The sequence below is a fragment of the Corvus brachyrhynchos genome, unplaced genomic scaffold (genome assembly GCF_000691975.1).
Source record: "Corvus brachyrhynchos isolate BGI_N302 unplaced genomic scaffold, ASM69197v1 scaffold4, whole genome shotgun sequence".
NCBI lineage: Eukaryota > Metazoa > Chordata > Aves > Passeriformes > Corvidae > Corvus > Corvus brachyrhynchos.
The window spans coordinates 1732785-1753347 of NW_008237878.1; the positions used below are offsets into that span (position 1 = coordinate 1732785).

The 20563-nt window shown below is 42.7% G+C and overlaps 1 protein-coding gene across 2 annotated transcripts in view; it reads left to right on the forward strand.

The window, feature by feature from the left end:
* Positions 1 to 20563, forward strand: part of SFMBT1 (Scm-like with four mbt domains 1) — a 119565-nt gene that overhangs the window by 15206 nt on the left and 83796 nt on the right. The window contains exons 2-5 of one of the 2 annotated variants that reach the window (XM_017732361.1): positions 2054 to 2369; positions 5100 to 5202; positions 5328 to 5460; positions 12736 to 12803. The gene's annotated coding sequence lies outside the window, so the exon portion shown is untranslated. Of the gene's footprint in view, positions 1 to 1859; positions 2370 to 5099; positions 5203 to 5327; positions 5461 to 12735; positions 12804 to 20563 lie in introns of those variants that run through there. The other variant, XM_017732362.1, reaches the window with a different exon arrangement.

Genomic DNA, 20563 nt, shown 5'->3' on the forward strand with positions numbered 1-20563 from the left:
AGTCCTTCAAGCTGGGAATGTAGCTGGGAATCTCTCAGCAAAGCATTTTCCTGCTCAGGTGTGAAGCTGAAGCACCTGCTGGCATCTTGCCACCGAGCTTTGCCAACCCAGCTATGTTTGAACAGCAGCTCCACTGCAGGCAATGTACCATGATATTTTTAAAAATTCAAGTATAACTACTTTTCCTGTCTTTATTCCTTGCATTGGTATGTGCAAAAGCTTCTCATTCAAGTGGGAAATTAAAAGATAAGCAAGTAAGAATGAAGCTGTCAGGAGGTTAACCTGCCAACTCCCAGACCAAGCAGGGAAAATATTTAAAAGCTCAACACCTTCAGTATCGTGACAGAAGGGAGAAACATCACAAAGACCACATTTGTGGGAACCTGTGCAAGATTTTATGGAGTTTCAGAATGTGTGGTAACTTCAGGGCTGAGTGAATCTGAATAACAAATGAATTAGGGAAAAAAAAGAAGATAAAATATTAAAGGCCCAAATTGCTGGTAAAGCTTTCCTCACTGACAACTATTAAAAATAATTAAAATAAATTGGGAGGTAAAGGCAGAGGATTTCACTAACTACAGAACCTTGTATTTGAAACCGAGCCTGTATTTCCAGCAGAGGTGTGTGCATACACAGGATTGTATGGCCTAGTGGTTCCCAATCCAGTTCTCAAACAGTGGCAGAAAGCCTTTTCCTGCAGAATTCTCCTTTGCAGCTCTGCACTGTCAGGGCCTACCCTCCAGATCAGATGCAGGGAGCACTTCTGAGTTGGTGTCTTGTTTGTAACAGGGCCACCATTGCCACAAATTTGTTGTGCTTAATCACAGCAGAGGCCAGAATCCAGAAATTTGGATGTGGCATTTAATGCACATGGATGATTCTGTGCAGTAAAGGAGCTGCTTAGTTTTTGTATATCAGCCAAGAAGTGCTGAGCAGTGTTGGCCTACGTAGCTTGGAGAAAAAGAGAGAGAAGATGCTAATGAATACAAAATTTATAATAATCTCATTGCTTTAGAGCCACCGGAGCTGCTCAGACGCAGTGTTAATAGCAGAACTTTGCAGTTGTCAAGTTTGATCCATGTATTTGTTTCCAGTCTCCCAGTCCTGATCCTCTTCCCTTCATGCAGTAAATCAAACAGGACATATCTGAACTTCTAAAGGTTGCCAGATGTTTCTTTTATTAGGTTATTGGAAGGCAATAACTTTCAAAGGGCAGAAGAGTTTTGGCTATCTGGTGAATTTAATCAGAACACATGGGAATGGGATCGTGGGGCTGTGTGAGGAGTGGTCCCATCAGCTGGGCTCTGGGGAGCAGGAGAGCAGCACAGCAGAGCTGGGTCAGGGGTCCCCTTCTGCAGGGACTGTCTGGAGCTTGGGCATCTGCACTGCCCAAATGCAGATCAAAACCATGTGACAGGGAAGTTGTTTTGGTTATCGGAGATTAGGCCAGAAATTTGTAGAGTTCAGTTACTACAGCCATATCCTGTATCCTGTGTGCACCACTGGGATTCCTTCTTGCTTTTTTTTCCCAATAAGCCAGGTCTCAGTGCTCTAAAATTTCACTGTTGTCAAAACCAAGTGCATGATGACTTAACTGCCACTTGAACAAGCCAAAAAGCCCTGTTGTTTAAAGAGATCTCTTTCCTAGTGTACCTCCAGGCCTGTTTGCCTCTTCCATTGACCATCTAGTGAAGAAATCTAAATAAAGAAAATCTAAATAAAGAAAAGCATTTCACACTCTTCCAACTCCATTTCTTTGTCCAAAACTCAGTGTTTGTCCCTCTCAAAATCACATTTTTAAGCTTATAAACTGTCTGTATTAAGTAGCCTATCCAACTGGCAGATTTCTGAGGGCATTAGAAAGCTGAGAAGGACAGAAACAGCTGCATTCAGTAACTCCAAAACTCCTAATTCTGCATAAATGCCATGGGTTTTACAAAGAATAAAGCTTTGTGTTTAGAGAAAGGGTATAACAAAGAAAACATGCCAAGGGGTCTACACCTTACATTCCCATTGTACATAATGCCATTTGCAAATTGTCTCCAAAAACCAGAAACTTCCAGACTAAGGAACACTCCACTGGTAACACAGGAGTGACAGCATGGACTGCTCATCGCTCCTGGCTGCATCTGCATCCATACCCTGGTGCCAGAGGGGGACCCTTCTTCCAGAGAACCCACGAGGGACACTGCAAACCTCCTGCCTTCAACGAAGAGAAGAGATGGAACAAGAGCTGTGCCTTAGTGTCTGCCAGAAGGAAATCCCTGCTGAGCTGCTCACCTGACCTTGTACCAGCTCCGTGCCTTCCCGAGGTGCTGCAGGTCCAACCCGCTGGCCACAAGCCCAGGACATCCTCGTGCTGCAGCCAGGTATTGCTGATGCCACATGGGCTGTTTTCCTACTTTCCTTAGTTAATCTGCTTCTCACTTTTGCAACCTCACTACAAAAGTACTCACTGAATATCACAGTGGTCACAGTTCACTGAGTATCACAGTCTGGTCAACTGCAGTTTGTTTGAGCTCATATTTTCTGTTTAAAATGCCTGATTGGTTACCTAAAATAACAAAATATTGTTCTCATTTGTGAAGGCTGAGACTGCTTAAGCAGAGGCTTGAATTACTACTGAAAACTGTGTAACAGACTTTTGTGTAGAGTTTGTGTCATGTGCTGTAATTTATTAGTCTCCCAAGGCATGCAAAATTGTTCTGTGACTATTCAGTAGCCATAAAATATATGAAGAAATGCAACTACCCCAAATTTCCAAGATTTCTTTTGTGTATAAATGTATTGCCACTTCTAAAATGTTTATGTGGCTCTAGGACATTCATTTGCAAGACACAGACTGCTTTAGTAGTACCCAGAGTACCTTAACCTTGGCTGGACTTGACTCTAGGTGCTTCTGTAACACAAAACTACAATCAAATTAAGCTCTAACTTCAGTAATTGAATTTTAGTAGCCAAATTTTATGAAGGAAACAAATTTCAGTTACACCTGTGTATTTGTAAAAGATGAATTTTCAGTGTTTAATGTAAGTGTTCATAGACAAGCTTGTGCACTCAACCAAAGAGAGAAGAGAATCAATATCACCCCTGAGCAGCAGCTCAAATTTCAAATATTCACAGCTTGTAAAGTCGAACTTGTGAAGTTTAATTGACCAGGAATAATTTGAGGACAGTGATCTGTATGAGCTTCATAGGCAGAATGCAACCGAGTTATTCACTGGAAATTATTTATTCCACTTTAGAAATAATGGGGCACTTGCAATGGGGCTGTGCATTTGCTAAAATCTGAACTTTAATTTGCCCATGAACACTGCATGATCCTCAGCAGAAAAGGAACAGCAATTAGGAGCTTGTTTTCATGGAATTCCCTCCCACCACTGCTCCTCTGAGTAACCTGGCTATCAATAAGCACATCCCTCCTGTCACAGCCTCACAGCATTATAGCTGTAAAGGAGAAGATTAACAAGGGATCCGTGATCTCTTTTGCTTCTGTGACTTTCAAGTTCAGAGCAGAATTAACCTGTGATTCTTCCCTCTGCTTCTCTGCAGTGACCAGTGAACTAAATGCCCATTTTTCTTCCTCAACTGCCAGTGAATATTTACTGTAGTTTTTCCTGTAAAGCCTTGTCCCTTTTGCAGACCTGAGAATTTGGCTCATCCAATTTCAGTGCCTCTTTTGTAACCCATGGCAATGCTTTCTCTTTTTTGCTGTGGTTTAATATTACATGTGTGGAAATGCCAGGCAGGAACCAGGGGCTGGTGGAGAAAGTGCTTCTGGGGAAATGGGACAATCTTCAGCCTCCCAAATATTGTGAATAGTGTACTCATGGACCATAAAAGCCCAGCTAAATGAGTTTTGAGAGAAAGAGTAAAAGTAAACTGAACAGAATTTGGAACACTTCAGTTATTTTGATAAACTTAAATCTTGGCCTAATTCTGAAATTGCACATTGTTTAGGAATATTAGTGTTGGCAGAAATAAAGTCATTTGGAGGAGCCTGTTGTGACTTAGAGATCCCATATGAAATACTGTGATATTTCGTGCATGTAATCGATCCTCCTCTCCTGGTGTCCAGTTTACCACTCCTGTAAACCTCAGAAATTAATCCCCAGTCAGCTCCCTTCAGGAGCCAACGCACCAGGCTGGGCTGGAGAGCCCATCCAGCCACAGAGCTGTTGTGTTTGCAAATCTGGCATCCCAAATTACACAATGTCTGTACCCTTAAGCTGAGGTACCAGGCAACTGGTGAGGCTGATACCCTCTAAGGCATCTGTGAACTGATTAGTGAGTCCAAAGTAGAAAAAAGCATGAAATGGAGCCCATTTGGATGAGTCCTCACCTCACACCCAAGTATAGGTACAGTTAATAAATAGATACATACTGGCTAGAGAACAGATACAGAGGGCAGTGACACTGCTTGAAAAACTGTCACATCCAGACTCCAGGATTTAGATTTTTCAGGTGGGCAGTGGTGGCAGAGATCTTTCCTTTTCAAAGGTAAAAATGAAAACTGGGCACGTAGCAGTTTCGTTCTTATGTTTTGATCTTTAGGTACCCATTAAATGGGTGAACTCAGGGGTCCCTAATTAGGAGCTACAATGCAGGGGTTCCCTGCCAAGGACATGGCATCCCCACCATCGTGTTCAGCTTCCACATGATGGATGTTAAGAACCTCTTCATGTTAGAAATCTTAATTGCTGTGTTTGAGAGCAGGTGCTGCAGGCTGTGGGGTGGGAGTGCTGAGCACAGCTGCCTGCACTGGGCTGACCCTCGAGCTGGCTCCCTGCTCACCTCTCTGCTCACCCAGCAGCATTTCAGTGTGCATCACCCCCGGTCAGACAACTTTTTGTGTCAGCCAAGCAACTGCTGGAAATTATCAGCAATCTTTTGTGCTTTGCCCTATTTTTAAGCCCCTTTGTCACTTAACTGTACACAGCTTCAGCATTTAAGCAATACATGTTGGGGGCTTTTTTGCTTTACTCCAGCTTGCTTGAAGGGTTATCTGTGTTTGTTCCCTGTTGAAATTCTTATCCAGACTGTACATCTCAAGTTCCTTGGTGTAAACCACCCTGAGAAGTCACCATCTCTGTTTTCAGGTCTGCCTCAAACCCCAATGGAGGGCAGCCTTTGGCCAGACTGACCTGATCTGTGCAACATTAAAATCCTAAGCAGCACAGCCCGCTCAAACCAAAACACCTGGTGAGTCTGGGCAGAATTATAACTCTGGCCTCAATACCAGTGGTTAAGCAAAAGGTTTGCAGAGTGATCTACAGAGAACTTGTCTGAAAGAAATAATGTTTGCTTTTTTTTTGTTACTTTTACAGGATGAGCCTCCCTAGTTTGCAGTTCTTTACAGCTTTATGCTGCACATTGAATGAGAGTCCTTCACCAGCTTCTAGACACTTCTTTCACAAGAAAATTGACTGGCAGGGGCATATTTTTTCCTTGTCACTCCAGGTGAGATGACTCCATTGACTTCTGTAGTTCACTGACTGAGAAACGATCAAACCCCAAACTTTTAGGGGTATTGAGATTGCTAGCAATGTGAAGGGAGAAAAAATAAGCCAGATTTCTATCCTTTTTGTACAGCTCACCAGGGAGCATTTCTTCCCAGACATTCCTTGTTTTTCTTTTCTTCTGGAGTGGACAGGGTTGTCTTCCTTGCCACTGGCCTTGCCTTCCAGCAGGTATCCTCCCCCTGGTCCCAGCAGAACAGCTGCTGTGGTCTGGTACCTATTTAGCCTGGTGTAGACCCAGTGGCCACAACCAACCTGTGATTACCCAGATATCCTGTTTGCCCTTGCTGGCGAGAAGTGCTGAGTGATGTACGCTCAGTGGTGGCAACAGCGTTCACACATGTGCTTCATTGTGCTCCAGTACCTCAGTTTCCATGGCTACCACAGAAATTGCAGGTTTGCTGTACAAATTGGTAGGAGAGATTCAGAACCCGAGCCCATATGCTGCAGCTGCCTGAACCTCATTCCCCTCTGCTGGACTCAGACGTGCTGCTCTCTGTTAGGGGCTGGAATGCTGGGCTCCAGCAGGTGCAGCAGGCACTGCTGGGCTCTTCTGGGGAAATTGGGTGCCTACACCAGCCTGCCCCTGGTGTGGCTCTGGGCTGTCAGGTTTTTGAGCAGAGAAGAGGATCAGCAATTTGATGTACAGCCAAGGGGCCTGGGGGAACTTTCCTCCCTGGTGGTTGGGTTTTGTGCCACTCCCCAGGTGTAAAGCAACTGAGTAAAGGCATATTTTAGCATGGGATCATGGAGCTGTATGCAGAAAGGCTGCAGGGAGAACATGAAACCAGACAGAATAGGTAAAACAAAGCCCATCCAGACCAGTACCTGTCACAACTGGAGACTGACAGCAGGGTCCACAGGGAGGATTACAGGGTTGCAGAAGCATTGGAAATACTCTCCCTGTGCCCAGGTAGCTGCAGCTCTGCTTTCCTGAGTCAGAGATGGTATCTGTGTCTTTATTTGCTGAACTACCACACTAGTGAATTTTTTTTCTATTTATTTGCCTAGTTGTGTTTGAGCTCACATCCAATTTAACCTCTGCAACAGCTCAGCAATAGGCTCCACAGCTGAGCTGTGCACTGGGTGACCAAATCCCCTGCAGTCATATTCTTCCCAGCATTAGCAGTCCTAGGTCAATTATTTGAAGTCATTTAACAAGCAGAAGCCATTCCATAACTGTGATTATTGCCCATCTTCATGTGTTCTCCACTTCTAGTAAATCCTTTCTGAGAGGGTTGGTGACCAGAACAGCTCATGGCAGTCAAGATTCAGATGCATTGTGGATTCCCTGTTCCTTTCCTGGTATATCCCAGTATCTGGATTGTTCCTGAGCACTGAGCTGGTACACTCTGTCAGAATACAAATATTTCTTTCTTCACTGGTAGCTGTAAAAGCACAGCCCAAGACTCTGTGCTGACACAGCTGTCTGCTTGGAGGACTCTGCCAAACTTCTTCCTTGGGACCAGCCCACCCTGGCATCCCCTGGTCAGTGGGGTTAAGAATGCAGCTGCTTTTGAAGGCTAAACCAGACTTTTGACTTGTCAGGCAGAAGTTTTGGTTCACACTTAGTCTAAGGTTCCTCTTCATGAAGTCTTTGTATCAGCATCATCTTTCTTGAAGGCCTTGTCTTTCACCAGCTGTCTGTGGAGAGCAGGACTGCAGGATTCTGCAGCAGAAATGAGTTACCTGCCTGTCATGGGGTGTTTCTAGTGGGCACTTCTGCACTGTGGACTTTGGTGGTCCTCCAGCTCTCCCATCTCACAATACTTTTGCCTACCTGACTACTGCATGAGAGATCCTCAAACCAGAAATTCAATCCTCTACCACGATGTAGCCCAGCTTCAATTTTAAGCAGTTTATTGACCAGCATTTATTTGAAGTGAAAGGTATCCTTAATGGGGCAGTTCTGGCGCTCATACAAAGTTGTCCTGTTGTTGCTACTCATAAAAGATCCCAGAGGGAGGTAATTTTGGCAATCACAGAAGGAGACTTGTCCCATTACAGCCTCTGAGGTAACGTGTGCTCACAAAGAGCACTCAGACCAAGTTCCCTGCAGTGTGTGTGTTCTGCCTGGCACTTTCAGCCAGCCAAGGAGTGTGTTTATCTGGTGATAATCAGATCAATGTGGTGTGTTATTACATTTCAGTGCATTATTGCAGTTATTAAATAGTTTTCCCAAGGATTGTAGAATAGCTATTTTTCAGTAATATGTTCCATGATACCACCTTGAAAAAGAGTTCATGAGGATTTTTAAAAGGTCTGTTAGCAACATTCCAATTTAGGTAAGTATTGTGGTTGAACTCAAATTGTGAATAAAACATGAAATAGATTAAGAAAGATGAATGGAGTGTTGAAAGAAGATCCAAAATCTGTTTTGGCTAATGCTCATAGCATTAATTTTCTAGAACTGCTTTCTTCACACACTACTGACTGAAACTGCTTCATCCATTCAAATATATACAGTGCCACAGAAAAGTTTCTTCTACATTTTTATCTTTTATTAACTTGAAATTGAAGGGAAGTGACCATATAGGATGGCTTCTCAAATACATAATTCTAACATTTAAAAAAATTTAACTCTGCCCTGTGAAGTCACACAGCACGTGTTTAAGATGGTTGAAGATTTTGTCTCCAGATTAGAATAAATTACATTAGCCACATGGAAATTTTAATGTTTTCTTCTTTTCATGGTAGGTCTAAGTGTGTCTTTGCAATATTTCATACTTAAAGATTTCTTTTGAGTGAAATTCTGACTTAATCACTTGCATTAACCTGTAAGTAACATAATTTCAGTTTTATTGTCAGGAGTATTTCCTTTTAGCCCTTATGATAGTGTTCTTTAGGGATTTACTTAATTTTGTATATTCTGACTAAATCTGCTGAAACAATACCATGGACTATTTCTGGCAGCTTGACAATATATAGCACTGACCTTGCTGAGAAGCAAGAATATCCTTTCTTTGTTTTCCAAGATTAAGAGCATCACCAGATTCACTCACTAACATTACTGCTGCCTCCCCTAATAATGTATTTTGTGAATTTGTCCTCCAGCTTTAATGGAGGACAGTGCAAGCAATCTGGAAAATTTGGCAACATTACTTATTGTAAAAAGCCTATTTACATATATTAAAGATGCCTTGCTAAAGTTTAACAACTAGACCTCCCTGAACAGCCCAGCAGCACTGAACCTCTCAAGTACCCACACAGCACTCAACTTGTCTTTGCTGCCTGGGGAGGTTAATTTATGCAGCTGAGTCAGCTAATCATCACTGCAAGGAAAACACGTCCACATGTTAACTGCAAAGCACCGAGATCTTTGGACAGGGACATTTACCATCACTGTAGAGAATAATAAGATATCAAGTCAGGAAAAGACCCATTTACTCCAAAAATCTGTGTCTGGCCTGCAGCAAATGCTGTGAACAACATAAATACAGGGCAAGCATACAGGGATACTACCCAAAATACCCTCCCAGTCTGCAGTCGTCTGCAGCATAATTCCTGAACCAGTGATTGTGCCTGTTTCAAAGAACCTTTCTCCCATTAATCTGCCCAGTAAGTTGTGTATCCCTGTACATTTGCATTTACAGCCTCCTGTGGCAAGGAGACCCAGTGGTGGCAAGGATCTTCTTCCAGTTTATCCTGCTTGCCTGCCTGATGCATCAGTTCCAGGAGAGGGTTTACGTGGTGGAAGGTGTAGAGCAACTCTTATAGAACACCTTGGGCTGGTTTCAGGGGGCATAAAGGGGATGTCCAAACAGCAAGCTTTGCAAGCAGGAGTAACTCACGTTCAGTGAGCAAACAATAGCTGGGAAGCAAAAACTAAGGTTTTGGATGAGTTCTAGTCTCACATTTTCCCTCTGCTGTGTGTTTGCAGCTTAGTCTGCTGTAAAAAATGTAGGTGCAGTTATGGTCCTGTTTGAAACAACTCGGCCTCCTTTGAGAAATGATGTGACTGTTTGGGTAGGACTGGACAGAGTACGATACATTCAGAGCAATTTTAAAATCCAGGTGTGCTTCCATTGGTTATTCTGTGGGACTGACCCACGGCTGTATGCAAAGTCCTTTTCAGACACTTGTAGTTTCTCCTGCAGCTGTCAATCTCTAAGGCAAGTCCTACCTGCACTGCTCTTGCATGTTGATCCCTGTTATAATTTATCAGTGTTACATCTGCTCCATTCTGTACTCTGATTAAATTAGAATCCCATTAAGCACAGTTGGCTGTGAGGCAAAGGAAATGTCTGATCTTATTTTCAATATAAGGCATGCCCTCTGCACTCCTGCATGTCAGAGAATTTCCAAGGACTGATAAGGCTGAAGTTTTGATAGGATTCCTGCATTTCTCCAAGGACTTGTTGAAAATGTGGCAGCTTAGTAGTTGAATACTAGATGGTTAAGTGGCACAGTGCAATGTATTGTGTATAAAGGACTTCCTGAAGAGCTGCCCACTCCTCAAGGGTGATCTTTCATGGCATCAGTGATGCCACAGCAGCAGGACCTGGGCAAAGACACCCCTTCAATCCATTAAAACAATCACACAGATGGAAGCTGTGTCCCATCTCATGATAAATAACAAACCTAGTTTGGTATTCCTTGGAGAAGTACTGACAAAACTTGAATTTAAGGTGCTTTGTGTTTTTTCTCTTTTTGTTGGAAAAGCAGGATATCAGTAGAGCATTTGTGTCAAGGGCCACATGCTGAATATTCCCTTTGACATTTCTAACAGGCCCCACCAAACTTGCCACAGTGTTCAAGGGATTCCTGACACATGTCACCCCTACCTGTGTTTCTGGTCCTGTTGCTGTAGGGATTACAAGTCCTTATTCATCAAGTGTTACTTTGAGTGCAACATGAGCTGTTGTTTCAGCAGCCTGGTCAGTGAAAGGTGTCCCTGCCTGTGACATAGCATCAGAACTGGGTGATCTTAAAAGGTCCCTTCCAACCCAGACCATTCTGGGATTCATGTTGAGAATATTTGGCAAATCATCAAAATTTCATCTTGCTTGCTACTGTGTTAATATTTGGTATTTTCCTTTAAAAGGCAGCCTGTCTTCTGCAATCTTCCCCTGAAATCAGGTTGCTTAACAGCTTAAAGTCTTTAAAACAGTGTGTGCCCATTTTCTTCTCTTGGATCATTCTATGCCTTCTCCTAAGCAGTAATAAAACAAAACTAAAATACAAGATTTTGTTTTAAATATTCACTCCTTAACTGTACATCCTACGGGCTGGGCTCAGCTAATCTCTGGATTTCAGTGTAAAATATTATGGCATTTATCTGTAAAACTCATTTGTACCACACAACGCTCTCACTTGAGAAAATCCCCAAACCACCCCCTTTTTATACCCGGTACGTTCGTTTTCTGCTGTCGGAGAAAAAAAAAAGCTTGAGACCACTAAGCAGCTGCAACCTTTTCTGTAGACCTTGTTTATCTGATATTAACTGAACTGTGTATCGCAGTTCATAGAAACAGAAAGAAATCCCTGTTCCAAAGCAGGTGTCTGTGCTGCTTGTAAATGTCAGTCAGCCCTTCCACATCAGAAATTAATTGTGCCCCCACCACGAGAAAGCGAGCAGGTCAAAGCACTTCTGATGCTGTGCTCTGGCAGGTTATTAGGTTTTCACCTCAGGAAATCCAGCTTCAAATGCCGTGTGACCTACCTTAGCTGGTCACTCAGGAGCATGTATGCAACAGACACAAAAAGTTAATAAAAATACATCAGGCACCCCCCGCTGACAGCTGTTTAATTACCCATCATTTGCTGCTCACACAGAGGAGTAGCGTGTTGTCCTCTTGGGTGCTTCATTAGTACCATCCAATTTTGGCTATGTCAAGGTTTATTTTGTGGTCAGTCCTTTAAGAATAGAAAAATCAAATATAATAAAAATACAACCTGTAACGTTGTAACTGTCAGGGTAGCAATTATTGCTTTACTGAAATCAGAGCTTCCAGCCTGGTTTATAGTTTCTTTTGTTGTTTCAAACTATTTTGATGATAAGAAGGAAGTTTTTAAAAAAGAAAAATCAGATTGTGTTGTTCTTCAATAGAGTGTGGTGCCCAGGACTTTGGGCCACTCTGTCACGACAGACCTGCAGGGAATCCCAGTCCTGCTCAAAGGATTAATCCCTCTCCTTTCTGCCACAGCACAGCTCACCAATTTTTGTAGTCCCTCAGTCAGCCCAAAGGTTAGTGAGCACTGAGGATCATTACAGAAATAGTGTTTGGAGCTGATTTAAGATGGGAGGGCATCAGCTGTGCTGCCTTCTCCTCCCTTAATTTAAGGTTCCATTCTGGCCAGTGGAGTTTAAATAACCAGAAACCATTTTGTGTGTGAAAAAAATGTTCAGAAAGAATGAAATGAAAGTAAGGGACTCCTTAAAAAAATCTCGTTGGAGCATGTAGCAGATTCTCAGGCTGCTTCTGCCATTACATTTTTTGGTTTTCCTTGCTCAGCATGATAACTGCAATAGCTCCTGGATTTATATACTGGAGGAGGATTAACACATGCACATCACTATCTTTCTGCAGGTGCAATTTATGTTTATCTTCTTCCTGCTGCTGGTCTCATCTATTGATTTCCAGCTGCTGCCTTTTTACCTAAGCCTTGCTGCAGAGGGAGATTTAGTCAAACAAAAGGTCCACACCTGATCCTTGGGAATGGCTCAAGGTGCTTTAAATCTCTTTCAGCCACTGAACTGTGGATCTGTGCTGGAGCCATGATCATCTCTTTACTCATTCCACCTGGCCAGCCTTGTTTTTCATGTCATGGACACTGAGTTAGACTGGCAGCCCTGGGCAAGCTGGGCACCTTATCTCTGGGGATGGATCTGTTCCCAGCTGCCTGTTTAGAGTAAGTTTTGCTGGGAAGAAACTGGGTGGACAGTGGTGTTCTGGGTTTTTCCAGGACATGTTTGTATGCCACTGCAATGCCTTCTAACCACTATGAGCTCCAGATTTTTTCTGATTTCATTGAGTAGTTGATGCTTCATTTCTGTGGCATCAAATTATAGGTAGACGTTGTGTTCTGTCAGCCAGTCCAGGTCACCAACAGCTTCAGTTGTCTTCACTGTCTTTTATCTTGCCATGTTTCCAGCCAAGCCCTGTGAATAATTTTGGCTTTTTTTTTTTGGTCCAAGAACAGTAAGCTCAGGCTTTGCACCTACACACAAGGGCTTTGCTGTCAGTGACTACTTCTTCTGGGTTTTTCTTTCCAGAGGCTCTGTGACAAGTTTCAGTGCTCTCCTGAAAGATGCGCCCTCCTGAGCTTCTGGAGAAGGTTCAGGTTGGTATTCCTTTCTGCAGCTGCATCCCATTCCCAAGCTTGATGAAGGACTGATCCCAACTGAGGCTCAAAGTCTGAAGGAGAAGCTTTGAGCTGAGTTGCCTCCAGCACACAGAATGTGTTCTTTGGGAAATAACCATGCTTAGCATCACCCCTGCTCTGTGTCGCTGCTGCTGTGCATGAGCAGTGACCTCTCATGTCCTGTTGAGCCACGTCAGAAAGGCACAGCACAGACAGTGCTGTGGCACTGCTGGTTCTGTGCTTTTCTGCTGCTTGGTTTTATTCAAGATCCCTTAACAAAGGCATTCTTTCACTGCTTATTCCCTCATCTAGTTTTAATTCTGTTTGGTGAGTCTTCGGGACCCAGCACTTATCTGCATGTACAGCAGTAATTAAGTGGGGATCATGAAGTAAATTTATTTGTATGATCTAGAGAAACAATATTCAGAAGCATTTTTATACCCTGGTTTTTCATTAAGGATATGGGCTTGTCAAAGCAAAGTGTTTCTGGGAAGATTTTTAAGAATAATTTTGTGGATCCAATTCTGATTAAACCTAGAGAGCTGGGTCAACCTCCTGAATAACCCTCTGCTGGTATTTAAGGTGAAAGTCTTGGTTTCAATCTCCTCTTTAAGATCAGCAGACCAGGAACTTGAATTCAGAGCAAATTCTAAAATACAAATCCTTATCTTGCCTTATTTCATACTCTCACAAACCAAGCCTCATCTTTTCCACAGCTTTTAAAGAAAAACTTTGCTTGACCTAAAAATCAGCCATACAGAGCTCCAAGAACCAGGTTGAAAACTTAATTGCACCTTCTACAATCCAATGTAGCATTATTGATTAGAACAATTATTTAAAAAGTAGATTTTTTTTTACGTACTTCCAAGCTTTATTGCCCAGATAGTGAGATTGCTTTCAAAAATCCCTAACCTTGAACTCCACTCATCAGTATAAATTCGTTACCCAAGTTAATCTTGCTCTGTAGCAAATAAGAAAGGTATATCCAGTATTATGTTCCTAGAAGCATTTCCAATCTCACTTTGGCAAAACACTGGGGTTGTAAGGGCTTGAAATTGTGTTTGAATCTTGTTGCAGCTGAGATGGGAAGAACACAATCTATAATACTTTTCATTTTCTTTATCTACTAAAGTGCCAGCACTGTTCTATACCTGAGGTTATTACTGACATCTCTATACTAAAGCAGTAGAGTATGTATCACCTTAGAGAGGTAATTAGTGACCTACCCTTGTTTTTCATCTTTCATGATAGAGACAAATTCTAACTTTCTTTTCTACCTCTTTTCTCAAATTCAACCTGGCAGGCAAAGATTCACGACAGGAAATATCACCAAGTGCTTTCCCTCAGGATTCCTTTGCCTTGGCTGCTGGTTTACAATCTCTTTTTCCTACTTTAAGGTCTGATTGAAAAAAGCCATTTATTGGTAGTTTGTTAAATTTAGGAAGTAGAAAAATGCAAGGTGCAGGGGGAAAGCACTATCCAAAGCAAGCCATTAAATTTCAGTGATTTCAAAAGTCAGAGCATCTTTTTGAGGTATTTGCTGTGTTGTGGTTGTTGCAGAGGAGAAAAGTGCTTTAGTTAGGCCAGCTGTGAGATTTAGTGGGGCTGAGCAGTGTATTAGCATCCCTGCTCAGCACCACAATGGTAACTTCAGAGCTCAGTCACAGATCATGTGTAAATGGTACCTTGTTAAAGTGGTACCTTCACATCTACAGGTGTTGCCACCTCTCAGGGCCTGGTGTGTTACCTTAAAGTTTACAACAGCCAGTTCAACTAACTGCATAAAAATTAGTACAAGGATGTTAGCACTGCTGCCAACTGTGAGTTTGCAACTCTGAGAAACAGACATGGTTACCCTCTGGATCCCAGTTACTCTTCTTCCTTCCCACTAAATAACTACAGAGACAAAAATTTTCATCTGAGCTCTTTAATCAAGGAGGTCGCAAAACAGCCACAATGACATATTCTTGACTGTGAAGGCAAACAAACACATCTGCTTTCCAGAAATCCATCTGTTTGGTGACTGTGACAGAGCCACCAAGACAGACAGCATCATTTCCCCACAGCCTTCATCCACAAGAAATACAGCATCTCTCAAAGGACCTTTCTGAAGCAAGCGCAGGCCAGGGAACTCTGTAGCATGAGGCAAAATTGCCACTTTCTAGAACAGTCATGAATATTGAATCAAGCTCTAAAATGATGATGTGGAAGTTGCCCCGCCTTGCTAAGTAAAATGAACTTCCCCTCTGTATTGAGTCTCTTTGGGTGAAATAGATTTGTTGAAGTGGTTTGGTTTTGTTAGTATTGAGGAGTCAGCACAGGTCAGTGGGCAAACTGAATTGTCATCTGTCTGCCTGAAACAGAATTGTTCACTCTGTGCTCACCCTTGGTGGGCCTGGGGAGCCAGAACCACATTCTTAGCCCAGCCCATCCTCTCTAATGCACAGGCAAAGGGGCTTTCTGGGTGCTGGTATAAACCATGCCCTCAGCAAATGCCTCCTTGGGAACAGCCACTGCTCCTTGGCTTGTCCAATCCTTGTAGAACCACTTTGCACAGTGAAAGGAATTTTTTTTTCACTTTTATGTTCTCTAACAGACATGAAAAGTGATTTCTGAGATTAATGCAGTATAAAATTTTAACTTGCTTTGTATAACTTCCTTCTTTTTAGACAGGAAGGATTTTTTCCTCATCTATATTATGACATGCTTTGGCAAAAGCAATCTTACTCTTTTTATCAGTGGCAGCTTGGGATGGGCATAATATTTACAAATGATGCCATGAACAAGTTATGCAAATCACCCAAATGAGAAGCAGTAAGCTTTTATATCCTGCCAAACAATCGTGTATTGTAGAAATGCCACGTTTTACAGTCAATTTGAGAAATGTGTTAGAGACTTTAAAACATTAGTGCCCTATTTTTCATATTGCTCAACATATATAACAGGATTTGTTAGTACCATGAGTTCAAAAATATAAACCTTTGGAATATGACAGAAAAAATAACCGTAATAGATTTTAAAAACCTAAGTGACTTCGAAAAGCCTCTTGGAAGTTCATAATACTGTCAATTTTTTAAAGATCTTGTCTAAAATTGAAAACCTGTATGACTGCAGAGAGGCAATCTGTGCCTTTCTAACTAGTATAAAAATACCGTTTCTTAGTGCATGTAAATGAGCCATTATAAAATAAATCAGAAAAAAAGTAATGGATTCTCTTAATGCATTAAGCTCTCCAAAAGGCTCATCTACACTGCAGAATTCACAAGTGTCTGAACTGAGCCAAGGATCAGTGACTGCATGGCCACATTAACTGAGTTTTGACATTGTTCCACGATCCCTTTGGCAGTGTCCTGGAAAGCTTCTTTTTTTAGGAGGTTCTGGCTACTCAAAGTAGGGTTCCTGGAAGCCACACATCCCAGGGACATTTGCAAGACCCCCCTTTCCTAATTCAGTGTGGGACTACTAGTGAGAAACGAGCAGAGCCAATTCAGCCTGTCAGCTTCTATGCCATAACTAGCTCATTTTTAAGCGATTTATCTAAATTTGAAGAAATTATTGAATTATTTCTAAGCTTTAATTTTTTCATCTTAAAAGGGGCATGTGGATTTTTGGATTGAAATATAGCACAAGTTTTCCCTTGGAAAGGAAATTGCCGCTCATTGTAGTAACCCACACAACTCTCCTCCCCAAGTGAAACAAAGAAACAAAGGAACATCTTGGGGGGAAATAAGGAACAAATAAAATAATAGTGAATTTGTGAGAACTACAAAATTATAACCTTTTTAAATGTGCTGTTGAGAGGTTTTTTTCAAGCAAAGATGTTTTCATGCCCTATTACATCTGAAATTCTTGTAACAGCTTTCCACCTTCCCTGTAAAGACCTAGGAGAAAGGGCTTATTTTTTCAAAGCTCTTCTAAGTCTCCATCTCCCTGCCAGACTTTATTTAAAAGGTTACAGAGCACCAATGCCTCTTTCCTGGTGTTTTACTGTCTGTGTGCTGAGCCCAATGCCCTTGGTTTGCACAAGGCTGGTGGTGTATGGCTTTTTTCCAGCAGCAAACTATTTACTGCTGGACAAGGGCAAGTTGGGGATTTCCTAACCTTGGTTTTCTGCTAACTCTTTTTGTTAAGGCACAAGACAATTTTGTTTTGATTGAAGCTGTGACAGAAGCACCTGGGCTGGATGAAGCCAGGCCAGGGCCTGCCAGGGGGGACATTTCAGAGGTAAAAATAAATGCACAGGATGAAGTGGGAGGGAGGGAGGGAAGAGGGGACAGGGACAGGGGTAACTGAGTCCTGTGGGGTGCTTTGTTAGTACAAACCTTTGTGTAGTACAATTAAATATTGTACATCCTTGTACCCTGAGGGACCACAGGGCCTCTTGAGCTGAGTCTTCAGCACTTTTCCGCATTTATAAAATATTGCTCCACGAGGGTGTTGAGTGTTCCCAATCCAGCTGGGACCCCTGCCCACCCTCTTGCCACACGTTTTGCCATCACTTGGTTTGTTAGGCCCAAGTGTTGGGGCTGAGTGAGAACATTACCACTCTGTGAAGCACCCCACAAGTTTTTGGCATTGAGAAAGTAACTCTCATAGTTAGTTGTGCTGGCAGTGTAGTATTGTGAGCTATTTCACCAGTGCTGTGGCTTGTGCAATATATATTGTGCGTGTTGCAGCAACAGGAGGGATGATGAATGGGTTATGTGTGCCCTGCTCCCTGCTTCTGTTGATAAGTGACTGATAAAGCTGACAAATAGCTGGATTAAGTAAACAGAGCCTACATAACTCATTCAAAGCGAATAACTGTTTACAAATTATCAATTGCTATCTGCACAGTTTTGAGTTAGGAATGATGGATCCCATTCCTGTGTGGAAATAGTGGGCCAGTGATGTGTATCACGTATGTGAGCAGTAAAATTGGCCACCTGACAGTGCTCATCCTCGGGACAGGGACTTCTAAGATAGAAAATAAAAGAAATGTTTGGACCAAGTAGAGCAATTTTTGACTCCAGCAAAGAACAGGAATCTGAATACAATAGAGGCTTCTGGATTTGGCTCCTAAATACAATCAGAATAATTTTTAGGCTTGTTTAGAAGCTATTGTAACTAGTTACTACTCAAGGACCAATTTCCATCTCATTCCCATGAGTAGTGTTTGCAGAAAATGTAGAATGCATATCTTTTTATTAGAACAGGAAAAAATGCCTGCTAATATAATGCCACTTCATAATTCACTGTAGGATGGGAATGGGATTTCAGGGCTGCTGATGTTTTAATCTCATGTTTCCTTGTCCAGAGTAAAAAGCTGTGCGTGAACCATGTCAAGTTAAACAGATTTAGTTCCTCGGTGGCTGTGTCATATTTGTAGCACATATTAAAGGTGGGGAGTGTTTGTGTTCAGCTCTCTATGATCAAGTGCTTGCTTTTAATTTAGTGAGCCGTCCCTGCAACATCCTGATAACAAAACGTGGCTTCAGATTCCTGAGATAACATTGAGTGCCAATTGCACATCAGAGAGAAAATAACTTGGCTCGCAAGAGCCTGGATTGATCCACAAAGAAGGAGGTTACAAACGGGGCTGGAAGTGCTGACACATCCAAACTGCCCAGCACAGCTCCCGGCGAGAGGGAGCCCGCGGCTCCCCAGGTTCCAGCCGCACCGCTGGTGCTGGAGCAGAGCTTCCAGCGGGGAATCCAGGGGATGCGTCGGAGCTCCTGGGCCTGGCTGCGCTCCCTCTGGGGGTTTGGCACCCTCTGCTGTCCAGTTTTTGAACAAAAACCCCCAAAACACCCCAGAAGTCGGACCACACGGGAGACATAAAAGAGCAAACCAAGCTCTTAACTGAGTAATTTTGGTGATCAACCCCCAGCACTCTTTCTCGCTGCAGCAAGCAGTGAATGTTAACAAAAAATAGTATTTTTCCTGCTTCACAATAGTAATTGCATAATTGCATTGACTCTGCTTCTCGTAAATAAGGCGACCAAGCCTTGGCTCCTGAATCCACTGTAAGGCTTCCTGACTATTCAGGCTGGATGCAAACGAAGCACAAAGACTCTGGTGCTGGAGGGGTCTCAGATCTGCTGAGGGAGGCTTTTTCTACCTCAGCAAGGGCTCTGCACAATTATCATCGAGTTAAAACCCTACCACAGTGGAAACAAGTGGGTTTGTACCTAACATCTGGCATGACTGTTCTTGCTACACGAGCATCTTGTGCTGCAGCTGAGAGTGCTGAAAATTGCATAGGACACCTTATGCATGTTTTAGCTATTTAGTTAAATGTTTATTCACTCCAGGTTTTTTTGGAAGCAATTAACAAATGCTTTCCTTGACAGAGGGACAGAGAGCTTCACTCCTGCAACAGAAACATGGGACACCTGGCTCTGCAGTAAGGGGAATTTGAATCTAAAAGCTCTGGAAAACAGGAGGTCTGTTTCTATTGTGTGATTACCTCCACTGAAAACCTCCTATATTTGACTGACAAGGTAAAAAAATATTCTGTATAGTAGGCATGGGAGCCTGTAAGGAAACAGCCATTGTTTGTCCCTTATGTGTTTCACATTTTGGATCTGCACTTGCACACTGTATTCAAGCTAAAAAATAGAAATTCATCACCCAGATCTGCAAAGCACACGGTGCCAGTCTTCCCTTAATAGGACACCAGGAAACCAAAGCTGTGCTTCCCAGTAGAGGCCTGTCAATGGCTTTGATTGTCAAATGGTTTCAGTTACGTCTTTATGAGTTTTCAGTTATCTGTGGCTTCAAGTACAAAATCCATGGCAAAAGTAGGACAAAGCACCGTTCTTCTGAGGGCACAGATCCTGACAGGCATTGCTTCGTTCCTTCCTAGGTTAGCTGGAGTTCTGAGCCACAGTCCTCCTGCTAATCTGGACTCCAGAAGACCCCCACAGTCCAGGGCAACAGGCACAAGTGCCTGTGTAGGGCACGTGCCATGGTTTTTTCCAGGATGGGCAGTGCCTCATCCCTTGCCCTGTGTGCCCTGGAGCTGGGGGGGTCTTGGGGTACAAGTTCAACCAGAGGCTGTTCCGCAGCAGCTGCCTGTGCCTGCTAATGTCCACTGCATCTCTAGGGGAAAATAATTTGGGGAATGCAGCTATAGGGTAAATTGCCATTTGTTTCTCTTACGTTTCACTTCACTCCAGCAGTCTCGATGCTGTTTCCTTAACAAAGGATTAAATCCTTAACTGGATTTACTAATCAACTGCTTTTCTTTCCATACCCACTCTGCTTCTCCTCACATCTTCTCAGACCTGGGAGGATAACTAAAGGCTCAGAATGCTCATACTCATTTCTATTATAAGAAGAAGAAAATACACTGATTCTAAGAAATTCCACTTTTGGAAATAGCTTTGGGGGTTTTTTTGCTGCAAGAGCCATGGTGTTCTAAATAGACTGCAGCTCTTCACATTCAGTCTCAATAGAAAATAAAATGGAGGAAGTGCAGAAGGCAGCACTGGCACAATTTGCATACAGTCTTTGAAAACAAGCCTCGGATAGTGGCAACTGAAAACCAGCTTTATATCAGGCTCTTGCTGCAGCAGTGCTCAAGTCAAAGAAAGAAAACCTGACCCTGTGACAAAATAATCCTCACTCTGGTGGATACCTGAAACAAACAAAAAAAGATAAGACATTGTTATTTTAAACAGGACACAGAATTAGATAGAAACTTGAGTGGTGGGAAAACACTAAATAAAACCCAGAATCCTTATTTGAGATCTCCA